General features: G+C 44.6%; 1 pseudogene; it reads left to right on the top strand.

Annotated features, from left to right (window-relative positions):
- Positions 1-1,424: 1,424 nt before the first annotated feature.
- LOC125519239 (B3 domain-containing protein LOC_Os12g40080-like) lies at positions 1,425-10,862 on the top strand (annotated as a pseudogene).
- Positions 10,863-11,964: the final 1,102 nt, after the last annotated feature.

Below are 11,964 nucleotides of genomic sequence, written 5' to 3' on the forward strand. Positions count from 1 at the left end.
ACCAAGCTGTCTCATTAAAGAACCGAAAACCATCATGGGCCGACACGAGATCCAGTCGCCCGATTTCAGGGGTGTATTCGCCTTCCCGATTGAATTAACAACGCATGAACGGTCCAATCTCACTACTGCAATCAAATCCGCCCTCTATATTCAAATAAAAATAACAAATCCACAGAAGCCGCGGAACCACTCCCGCGGACGAAGAACACAGAGCCTGAAATCAAATCCGTTGAAATTAATGACAAATTGCCCATGAAACTCGTACTTAAACCAAATTACCATCATGTTGGAGGTTCCAGAACATCCAGTGAATGCATTAAACTTATAAACAGACACGAGTTCATCCGCCCCGAGAGTGAATCCACCAAAATGCAAAATTACGAATCAAAACGAGGATTTAGATGCAGGTATGAGTATCTGGATTACAGTCACATCCCAGACAACACTACCGACCGGAATAATTCGCGGGGGAAGCCACGGTTGCGAAGATAGCCCGAAGGTCGGGTTCATACACAGGGAAGTTCAGGCGCGTTATATGGGAAGTTCAGGTTGTGATCAGAATATTATTCTGATCCCGTGATCAGAATAGTGTTTATGTATATATATACATATATATATATATATATTCTTCTATATGTCACGTTGTCTGTCAAAGTATTGAAGAAATCCATGGCTTCATCATTTGCCGGAAGTAACAGGCATATGATGCTACGAAGCTCTTCAAAGTTGTTTTGGGATGGAGTTCCTAATAGAATAATTCGCCTTTTGGTACGAATTTCAGCAAAGGCCTTCCAATAGCGATATTCGGAAGGCTCTTGCTGAACTTTGTACCAAAAAGCGAATTATTCTATCGGGAACTCCGTTCCAAAACAACTTTGAAGAGCTTCGTACCATTATGCGCCTGTCATTTCCGGCTAATGATGAAGCCATGATTTTCTTGAATTCTTTGACACTACACAATGTGACATATAGAAGGGTAGATGAGATCAGGAAAAATATGGACCATTTTTTGCACATCCAGAATGGCGCCATTTTGTTAAATCCATTGTCGGTCCGGAAGTCGGACATTCATGAGAGAGGCAGTCCGTCCCAAACCCTAGAAGCGTTGTCGAGGCCACTCAAATTTACCAAGTTAAAAGAGCATTGTTGTCGAGACCATCCCAAACCCTAGAAGCGTTGCCGAGGCCACCCCAAACCCTAGAAGCATTGCCGAGGCACCCAAATTTACCAAGTTAAAAGAGCGTTGTCGTCGAGGCCACCCCAAACCCTAGAAGCATTGTCGAGCCCACCCCAAACCGTAGAAGCGTCGAGGCCACTATTATGATTCCTTGTTGTGATTAGCTAGCTAGGTCTATGTTTGCCACTAATATATCCATGTGTCATGTTTGTATATTAATTGCCATGTTGTAATATTTGCAGAAACTATGGAGCACCGAGACATCGAAGCAGGACAGTTGTTGGGGGACATAATCCTTGGCGGAGGTGATGTCTTGTCGTATCTCAACGACACTGATGGTCTGGAAGGAGAGGGTGAAGCAGGCTCCGGTGATCGAACAATGGAGGTGGAAGGACATGATTATGATGGTTCCGGTGACGGAATGCCGGTGGAAGAAGGAAACCGTGATGGCAGTCCGGTGAACGAACGGAGGAAGGAGTTGTTGCAAAATTCGGTGAGGTATATATATTAATTAAGCATGTGCTGACTAGCTAATTGATGCATTAATTGTTTTGGTATGTACACATATTAACTCTCTTCTTTCTACTTTTCTAGCCCTCAAGATCGAGACAAACTTCGGTAACGAGACGAGGCCCGAAGAAAAAGTTGCGCCAGGATGAAAGGTTCACGATCACAGCAATCAAGGGCGATGGCCAACCGATTGAACCCAGCCGGACCAAGGAAGCATTTTCTGCTCAGTGCGGGGTTCTTGTTAGGGACATGATCCCAATTAGCATCCACCAATGGAATAAGCCTAAGAGTGAAGACCCTCAAGTGTCTTATGTCAACGATAGACAGAAAGATGATCTTTGGACCGTGCTGAAGTAAAATTTCACCCTACCGCCAGAGGAGGATCCGGATAAGCCAGTTATAGAGCCATTGGTCAAGGCTCATGCTCTTAAGAAGATGGCAGATCTATTTAGGAGGTGGAAGAATGAGTTGAAATCAATGTTTGTCGACAAAGGGAAGACTCCATAATTCACCAACTGATTTGAGAAGATAAGAGATCACTGGCCCGTATTTGTGGCCCACAAGACATCAGAGAAGAGTAGAAGATGTCAGCGACAAACAAGATAAATGCTGCAAAGAAGGAGCATCACCATCACACGGGGTCAGGTGGCCACCTCAAAGCCCGACCGTTGTGGGACAAGGCTGAGAATGACCTGCTTGATAAAGGGGTCAAACCAAAGACATTGAACTGGCCAGATCGTTCAAGGACTTGGTTCTTCGGGGTTGGGGGAACCTTGGACCCTGAAACAGGGAAGTGTCGTTGGACGGACCAGCAACTGGAAATACCCGTCAAGAAGCTTCAGAAGTATATCACCGCAGCGCAGCAAGGGACGTTCGTTCCCGACAGAGAGAATGACGAGCTCACGCAGGCCCTCGGCAATCCTGAGCACCCTGGACGGACATGAGGCACGACAGACTCCGTTGCATGGAAGGTTGGGTTTCCCGACGCAGGCGGTTACAAAACCCGGGATAGGAAGAGGAAAGTGGAGCAGACCAAACTGCAGAAGCTGAATGCAAGGGTACGAGCGCTAAAGGAACAAGCAGTTCACGGCTAGCGACCCGTCGGAGCTACCCCAGAAGCTACCCCGCCATCTCATCGGAGAAGCCGTGTGGCTTCCACCGAGCTCCTTCAGCAGCCTGACTTCATGGCTCCCAGCTACCCCGTGGATGCTATCACGGAGGCTTGTGATTGCCACCTTATGGTGCAATGGCAGCACCTCAAAGTCAAGGCGGCTGTCGGCTCTGTTGCACCTCCTGAACCCGGCGCAACTTTTCACTGCCTTCCGATTCCACAAGGCTATGTTGTTGTGATAGTCGATGAAATAATGGAGGGATTTGAGGACCTGAGCTTGACCACCCTACCAGCGAAGGGGAGACTCAGCTGGGTCTTGCTCTGAAGACTCCATGTCTATGGCGGAAGGAGCTCATCAACCTTCCGAACTGGACGCCTCCGCCTCCTCCTCCTCCAGCGAATCAGGGCACTCCACCTCCTCCTCCATCGGCGAGTGATCAAGGCACTCCGCCTCCTTCTCTGGCTGCTCCGGCGCGTGGCGGCACTCTGCCTCCTTCTCCGCCTGCGCCGGCGCGTCCGAGCAGCCCACCTCTTCCTCTGCCTCGTCAGTAACAGTGGAAGACAGCCGTCGCCGCTCCGGCTACTCCGGCACGTCGTAGCACTCCGCCTCCTTATTCTTCGCCTTGTAAGAAACGAAATAAGACAGCCGCAGCCGCTCTGGCTGCTCCGGCGTGTAGCAGTACAGCCAGAGGCGGGAGGCAATACAGATTCGATCCATCTCTCAAGCCTCTAGAGAAGTTGCCATACGAGATGATCGAGGAGGAAAACACAGAGATCTGTCAAGCCTATGTGAAGGACTTTTTTGCAAATAAACATCCACCTCTGGAGGAGAAGATAGATCTGGTGAAATTGAAGCGCACTTTGGATGCTTTGAAGCGACCACCACCGTCTACGCCGCAAACCAACTATGAGCGCATTATTGAAAGGTCATATATCGAAGTAGAGCGGTCGGGAAGTACTTGCAGTGATCCAAGGTTAGCAAAACAAAGAAGTGGGAAAAAATTCCCCAGCTCGGCAAACAAGTGAACCAATCGTGCCCCCCGCTCAAGGTGTCTAGCGATATCGTCGCTAATCATCCGAGGATGGTGCCTGGTACCAATCCCGGAGATTGCCTGCCCGACGATGCACATTTTGATACAACGGAGGTGGACGATTTCAAATACCGGCACTGGAAGCCTCCCGTCAAACCTGGTCATCCTCCTCTAACAACGATGATGCGAAGATTCCGTGAGTGGTACATGAAAACCTGCAGCGAGTCTGGGAAGGATACTTTGACGCTGAGAGTTAAAGAGGAGCATGACCTCGTTGGAATTGATATGTTGTCTGTTCCATTTGAGGAGTTCTTGTAATTTTTCAATCAAAAGGCCCTCGATAAAATAATCGTCACTTGCTATTGTCTGCAAGTACTACTTCTGTAATTAAGTCTTTATATATAGCTCAGCTCTTTCATTGCATGTATATATAATTGTCCTCACTATATTATGCAGATTGAAGATAGTCGAATGCAGAAAGGCAGAAATCTATGATATTGGGTTCATTAACATAAATCTCATAGATGAATGGACGATTAAATATGATGCCAAACAAACCGACGCCAACTTGCTACGATCGTTGCTTCAAAATCAAAACGAAGATAAAATACTCTTTCCTTACAACTTGAAGTGAGTGTTATTGTCTTGTGCATATTCGGTTTCCCTTATTACTCGAGGTTATAGTAATGTAATTGATGATTTATGCATGTGTGCGCAGCTTCCACTTTATTCTCCTAGAGATTAAGCTTGAGCAGGGACTAGTAACCGTCTTAGACTCGAGACAAAAAGATCCCGAGGAGTATGCGACCATGACTAAAATGCTCGAGAAGTAAGTTCAATCAATCATTATCGCACCATATCGGCAACTTTGTTCATTTCCTAATATCAAGTAATTAGTTTCTTTGTCTCGCAGGCTCTGAGACTGCCGGGGGAGCTGTGATTTACACACCCAAAAGTAAGTACTACTAGCTAGCTAGTTCTGTGCATCTCCCGTTGATTCTAACTACTTTCATCAATACCATTTATAATGATTCATTATCAGTTTGATTGACCTCTATTTCTCGTAAAGTGCTTGTGGTAGGAACCCAGGAATGATTATTGTGGATACTATGTTTGCGAGTTCATCTACAAGGCGATGGCCAAGAATAAGCGGGGCTACTCTAAAAGACAATTTGAAGTGTGTAAGCAATAATATTCACAATTTCATTTTATTACCATCATTTGTGTTGACTTTCATTCATATAGATGTATTGACCCCTTCTTCAAATTAGATGTGGCAGATGCGGAATGAACTCCTGCCACAAGATTGCATACGAGCAATTCAAGAGGAATTGGCGGAATTCTTTCTTGACCACGTCATCAATAGAACCGGAGAATACCATGTGGAACTTGAGTTCAGATGTTAGGGGATTGTAAGAGATCTTATATTGTATATATGTAGCCAGTAGCGTCGGATAGATATACGAAAACTTGTTGTTTGACCAATCTCTCGGAGAAGGAGAGGTCGATCAGTTCTCTCTGTATATGTTCATGACGATCTTCTGTACTTAGGTTTCCTTCATTTGCTTACTAGCTAGCATGTCGAGTCCTTTCTATATGTATAGTACGTAGCGTCGACCAAACACGGAGATAAGAGAGGACACTTCTCTCTATTAGCTAGCTAACACAATATATGAAACCCCTAAATTAACCCTACAAAACCCCCAAACCTCCCCCCCTCCCTTCAAAAAAAACAAAAACCCCAGCCCCTGAACTGCTGACGCCTGGAAGCCTTTTGGTCCCGGTTGATGCTGCCAACCGGGACAAAAGGCCCTCCTACCTAGGCAAGCCGCAACGGCCACGTGGAGCCCCATCTGTCCCGGTTCGTAGGCAAACCGGGACTAAAGGTATTGGGCTTTAGTACCGACCCTTTAGTCCCGGTTCCGGATCCAGGACAAATGGGCCTCTGGAACCAGGACAAATGGGCCCTTTTCTACTAGTGATCCGGTGCCTGGTACCCTGTCTCCGGTAACCCTACGGCCACTCCTCTGGTGCGTCCGGCCGCCACTGCCGACAACAAGGGTTGTGGCCAGTGGTCGATGAAATGCCATCAAGGAAAAAATATTGTCTTTGCATTTTGGCCGCTGCGAACGTAGGGTGTTGACGATTGTTGTTGTTGTCATAGTGTGGAGATGAACATGGCTAAATTCGTGTCATCTTGAGGAGCCACATATGCTTGGGATTGAAGATCTTAACTATGACCCAGTGTTCAATCATCAAGACGGCAAAGAGGATGCCGAGGTCGATGAGGAGGACGAGGCCGAGGAAGTTGGTGATCCCATGGAGACACAATAAACAGTGAAGCCACCATCAAGAGCAAGGACTCACAACTATTCCCAAGATGAAGATGGTTTGCTTTCTGTTATGCTTTGAGCATGCCTTTGTTTGGGCTCGATCCGCAACATAAAACAATCTATGTTGTGGTGATTTTGGAATTTGTAGGTGGTCATGATTTCTTTGGTAGCGACGGTGTTTGAGTTCATGTTGTTGTCTTTGGTTGGGCTCGATCCGCAACATAAACATGCTATGTTGTCGTGATTTTGGATCAAACTTGATTTGTGTGATGCCTTTTGGATGAACTATTTGCATGTTTTAATTGATTGATCCGTGCAACTATATGTGTGTTTGTGGTTTATATGTTGTGAGTGTTTACTTTGAAATATTCAAATGATTGATAATACATTTTGTAATTGCCTGAAATGTATGCATCTAGAATAAAAGAATGAGGAAAAAATTGTTCTCCTCTAAATATAGAGGATTGGACCGGCCACCGTTGGAGGGGATAATTATCCTACTTTAAAGATAATCAGTTGTATCCTTCTCTAACGGATAGGGGATCTGTTAGAGATGCCTTGGTATTTACAGGGGTCTTTTTGCAACCAGCTGACTACCGAGTTAGCTTTTTTAAAGAAAAGAAAAACCATGGCTAAGCATGTATTCATTAGGAATCCCGCAACCTAAATGGCAGAAGAGACCCTCACTAGCAACAACTTGCTAAACAATTTGCGTATTTTTTTTTCGATAAATAGCACTTTTATTAACTCAAAATGTAGCATCAAAAAATTACAAAGCATGATGAATAATACCCAGCCTCTGCATAACTAAGATGCACACAACCAAATACCAATTGTCTCACGAAAAAAGGTCACCATATTTGCAATAGTAGAGTCATATAGGACCAACATTATGCTTATGTCAAAGGAGGTGGTGGACCGATTCGAAGATATGCTGCCTCCCATGTTGGATAAAACCTTCCTAGCCACCAAACGAAGTACCAAACGTTGTTCAATGCGGTTGGATACGATCTTCGGTCATCTATGTCCATGTGTCTTTAAGTTGGATCCTTCTGCTCTACGCTTATCTTCATCGGCAACGGTTGTTGTTTTGGTGTACTGGTCCTATCGGTTCCTAGCACGACGACTTCCTGGCTATCTACTACAACAAGTTTTGCCCGGCTCCAGCGAGGGAGGGATGATGATGGCGGTGCGCCTTCGGTTCGCTTCGATCAATGCTTGTAGTCTTGCTAGGTGGTCTACGGATCTGTATGTAATTTTTATTATTTATGATATTCTTTATACTGCTATGATTGACGATGAACAGGTTGAAAGTTTTCTCAAAAAAATACTTAGGAAAAAATCCTACGAAAATCCTCCAATAATTCTACGAACCTAATGAACCTGGTGTGAACGGAGATTTTTTTATTTATTTTTTAGGTCGGTGTTTAGGTTAGATTAGTTGAGCGCATGCATGCATTACGTGAGTCAGTCAGCTCGAGAGTCGCGCCATTGAAGGCTCGATGGTGGAGTCCCTAGACGGCCGTTTTTAGTCCTTTGCAATCTTGTTCGTGTTCACATGGATGTAAAACTTTTTGCATTCACCGTCCTTCCTCTGTGTTAGTACTATAAGACGAAGAGTTCTGGTGCTTGAACTTCCGGTGTGATCGTAAGCGCTGTTTGCCTGTGTCTCACTGTGATCCTTCCTGGCCATATATGGTTTGATCTTGGACTTCTCCTCGGACGCACACCGGCCGGCCGTCCTCCGTTGATTGGTTCGTCTGCTGCTGCAGCTCTCTCTTCCCCCGGCCCAGCCCCGGTTGGTTCATGTCATCTTCCACTTTTTGATCTGCAGGAGAAGATAAACTCGTCTTGTGAAAGATGCATACTGCGGGATGAACATCACTACAGTCTACAGGAATCAGGATGATGAGAACAAACATTTCTTGGTGCCTATGATGGGTGATTTCAAACACTATATGGTAAGCAATACCTATTGTTAGACGCAGTCCAACTCCGATTCTTTATGTTTTGTTCTGGAGATCCTTGATGTCTCTACTTAATTTCTACTACTACTACTTCTAATTCTGCCTAGTATATAGTAGTCAATAACTAAGGGCGAGAACTCACATACTGTTCCATACTTCATGTACTACAAATTTGCAACTTTTTGTCTATTTAAGTTTTAGATTTGGCGCTCAAATTGGCGCCACCTGGCACAAGCATCATCACCATTGCACATTTAGCTACGTCTTTTGGCTTGCACAAATTTCCTTCAAACATTCCCGTTGCAAAACAGGGGGATCCGATCCACACCCACTTTCCTTGTTTTGGTGTGCTTTTAGTATTTTTATTTTGAGTGTCTTTATGTGGATCTATCCTCTTACATATCTATTTCTTGAATTTCTTTCTGCAGATAATCCCAGAAGAATTTGTCGGACGTCTCAAAGGGGAGATCCCGGATGAGATCAGGCTAGAAACCAGAAATGGTTATAGTTACACAATCAATGTTGCCAAGTACCAAGAGAAGCGTGTTTTTACTATGGGTTGGGAACAATTTGTTGGAAACTTCAATCTAGAGATTGGTGATTCCTTACTATTCACAAGCAATGGAAACTCTCTGTTTAGCATCATAATCTTTGATAAGCATGGCCGTGAGGAAGCATCATCGGTCGTTATTGATCCTTTTCTACCTCAAGTCCAAGAAAGACGCAACCAGGCACATGAAAGCGGGTGAAGTACTAGCCTTTATCATACATGATTTTCTTTCATATATAGGACCGGACCAAATTTCACACCAAATGGTCTTTGCACTGCAGGTCTGCTAAAAGGATGGATGCTCTTTGTGGAAGGTGCAAAAGCTGGGATGAATATCACTATATGAACTTGGATGATGAAAAAAAAATACTTGTTGAAGCGCATTATGGGTGATTTTCAAGATGAGATGGTAATTTATATTCTCATGTGTGTAGCTGTGTTTTGCTTTAGAGACATACACATCATGCATAGTTTGATACAAATGTATATCCTGTTTACAAACTGCCCTTGCAAACAAGCAATAGTCTTCTAAAACTTTTTTCTGCAGATCATCGCGAAAGAATTTGTTCAGCGTTTGAAGGGAGAGATGCCAGAAGAGATTAAACTAGAAACAAAAAATGGATGTAGTTACATAATTAAGGTTGCCAGAAACCAAGAACAGCAGCTTGTGCTTACAACGGGATGGGGGACCTTCGTCAAGAAGTTCAGCCTACAGATGGGTGACACCATAATCTTCAGATACAAGGGGAACTCTCAGTTCAATGTCATGATCTTTGACCGGCGTGGCTGCGAGAAAGCTCTATCCGTCGTCGATCCATTCCCGCCCCGCGCGCTCGAAAGGCGCACCGGTGTTGCTGCTGAAACCGTGAACGAACATTCTTCTGGTCATCCTCAGACCATGGAAACGCCGCGTACTGAAGCCGCCGCTGACCTCCTTCTTTTTCTTCGTGAGCCGATGCAAACTGCTAAAACCATGGACCGCTCTCCTCAGCTCATGCTAACGCCGTCGCCTACTCAGTTTCATGTTGATCATCATCATCATCAGGCCATGCAAATGCAATCACCTGCTCAGGCCGTGAGCCATTCTCAGGTTCATCCGCATCTTCCCACAGAGACTACTGAAGTCGGGAGCTGCTCCCATGTTGATCCCCAGAGCATGGCAATGCAGCCCCCCGGCTTCGAGAGAACTATGAACTGTTTGCAGATGCAGCCACCACCAACTTTGGAAACACATACAGAGCCTCAGTCGGTTGAGTCAAGTCAGGGTAACAGGACAGTGCAGAATAGTTCTTCCTCCTCTGAATCATTAGCTGGTATGATAAGAGTACAAAACATATTCCCTCCCTTGTAAAAAAGAACACACGCACATCAATTTTTTGCAGCTATAGTATTTACTAGTTTTTTTGTACTTGCACAGGAGAAGGAGATGGCTTGTCAGCAGCTTCTTTCTCCTCAGAAGATCATGTCCAGAATGCACGCAGTTACAGGCGTGCTTCTAGAAAAAAAAAGCCAATCTAACCTCAGCTCAGAAGCAGCAGTTGAAGGATGGATATATTACCACGAGTAAAACCAGACTAACCTCTGCTCAGGAGCAGCAGGTGAAGGAGAAGGTCCAGTCTATCCGCTCAGACAGCGGAGGGGAAGACTCAGACATACCCATCTTTGTTGCTTTGATGGTCAAGACCAACGTTCATAAAGGATTCATCCTGGTGAGTCGCTCCCCTCCTATTTTCTTTTAACGTTTAAGTCTGTTGAAACTTGCTTCTCTTTATTGATTAAAACACTACAGTATTCTTGATCATGATGTATAGTATTCATTACCGGTCATACCTCAGTTTACACACGTTTTTTTTTTCAAAAAGGGGGGACTCCCTGGCCTCACACGTGATATTAATTTGCTGGTGACCTATTAACTCTTGTGTTGTAATCTGTAATAGACTGTCCCTGACAAGTATGCCGAGCAATATCTCGGAGATGAGCAAGTCGTCTGCTTCCAACTACTTGGGAAAAAATTGAAGGCGAAGTTTAGCAGTTCGCGTGAGGATTATCGAGTTGTAGCTGGATGGAAGAAATTTGTCGAAGACAATGATCTGAAGATGGATGATATCTGCCTTTTTGAGCTGTTGACCAACCAAAGGAGCACCATGGAAGTCCATATTATCCGTGCAAAAAATGGCAATTGATTGACATGCCATACTGCCATCTTGCCGAGTTCCCTATCCCTAAACCCTAAAGCAAGTACATTTTTGGTCATGGTGGTACTTCTTTCATGTTGGCTAGTAGAGTCCTGGACTTCTCGTTGTTTTGATCAGATGATTCTCCTGTGTTGAATTAGTGATGTCGGTGTGTCACAGTGAATATTGGTTTGAAGCGTCTTGTTGAATTACTAAAACTCATGTTTGATCCATGTTGAATTAGTTCATGGGCTCTACCAGACTTGCCTCTTGTTGCTATGACTGTTTCTTGCTACATTGGTGGTAGAAAATAACTGCAAAGATTGAGAGCATCATGTGGTAACAGAAGAATTGTTAGTATTATGATTTATTCATGTAGTGATGTGATTCATGGATTTATGCACCTCCAAAAATCCATGTGTATTCATTTATGTACACACCTTATATACAAAAAATTAGGCCCAAAAGAGGTGGCCCTTATCATTCCCTTTATTGAGAGGCTTAAGCCAAAACGCCCGACTCCTATTCAGCTAACGCCGATTAGAACGACCACATACTTTAAAAAAAAAGGACCATAGCGCGCAAGCTAGAACTTAAGTGCAGTAACAAGTGTTACCATACGAGCAATTTCAGACATTGCATATATCCCCTAAAGCAAAAGCTAGAACTTAAGTGTGCGAAAGACATGACATTTATAACAACTGAAGAAAGATGTAACAATTGTTGCGTTCCACATTACACATGCCAACTGAGCACGACATGGGGAGGTGAAACATCATGGCGTTGTGCATTCCAGTTAACAATGAGGGACGACGCCATTCCATAGTCAATACACATCAGGGCTACAGGAGTTGAATGATCTGTCAGGATCCTAGGTACGCAGAAAGGAAGCTTCCATGGACTGCGGAATACTAGCTGTATCAAATCTGAAGCTTCTGAAGCTTTTGCCAGGGCGGTTGTCGATGTGCTGCATGTCAGATCCTGCTCTAGTAATAACAGGGTTCTCGACAGGCACGAAAACACCCGAGGGATTCTTCGCTTTCCACACAGTACCTTGCAGTGATGTTACCGTAGATGTTATCAAAAGGTTCACAAGCATGTAAGAAAGGAG

The sequence above is a fragment of the Triticum urartu genome, chromosome 6A (genome assembly GCF_056163025.1).
Source record: "Triticum urartu cultivar PI428250 chromosome 6A, HENAU_Tu73, whole genome shotgun sequence".
NCBI lineage: Eukaryota > Viridiplantae > Streptophyta > Magnoliopsida > Poales > Poaceae > Triticum > Triticum urartu.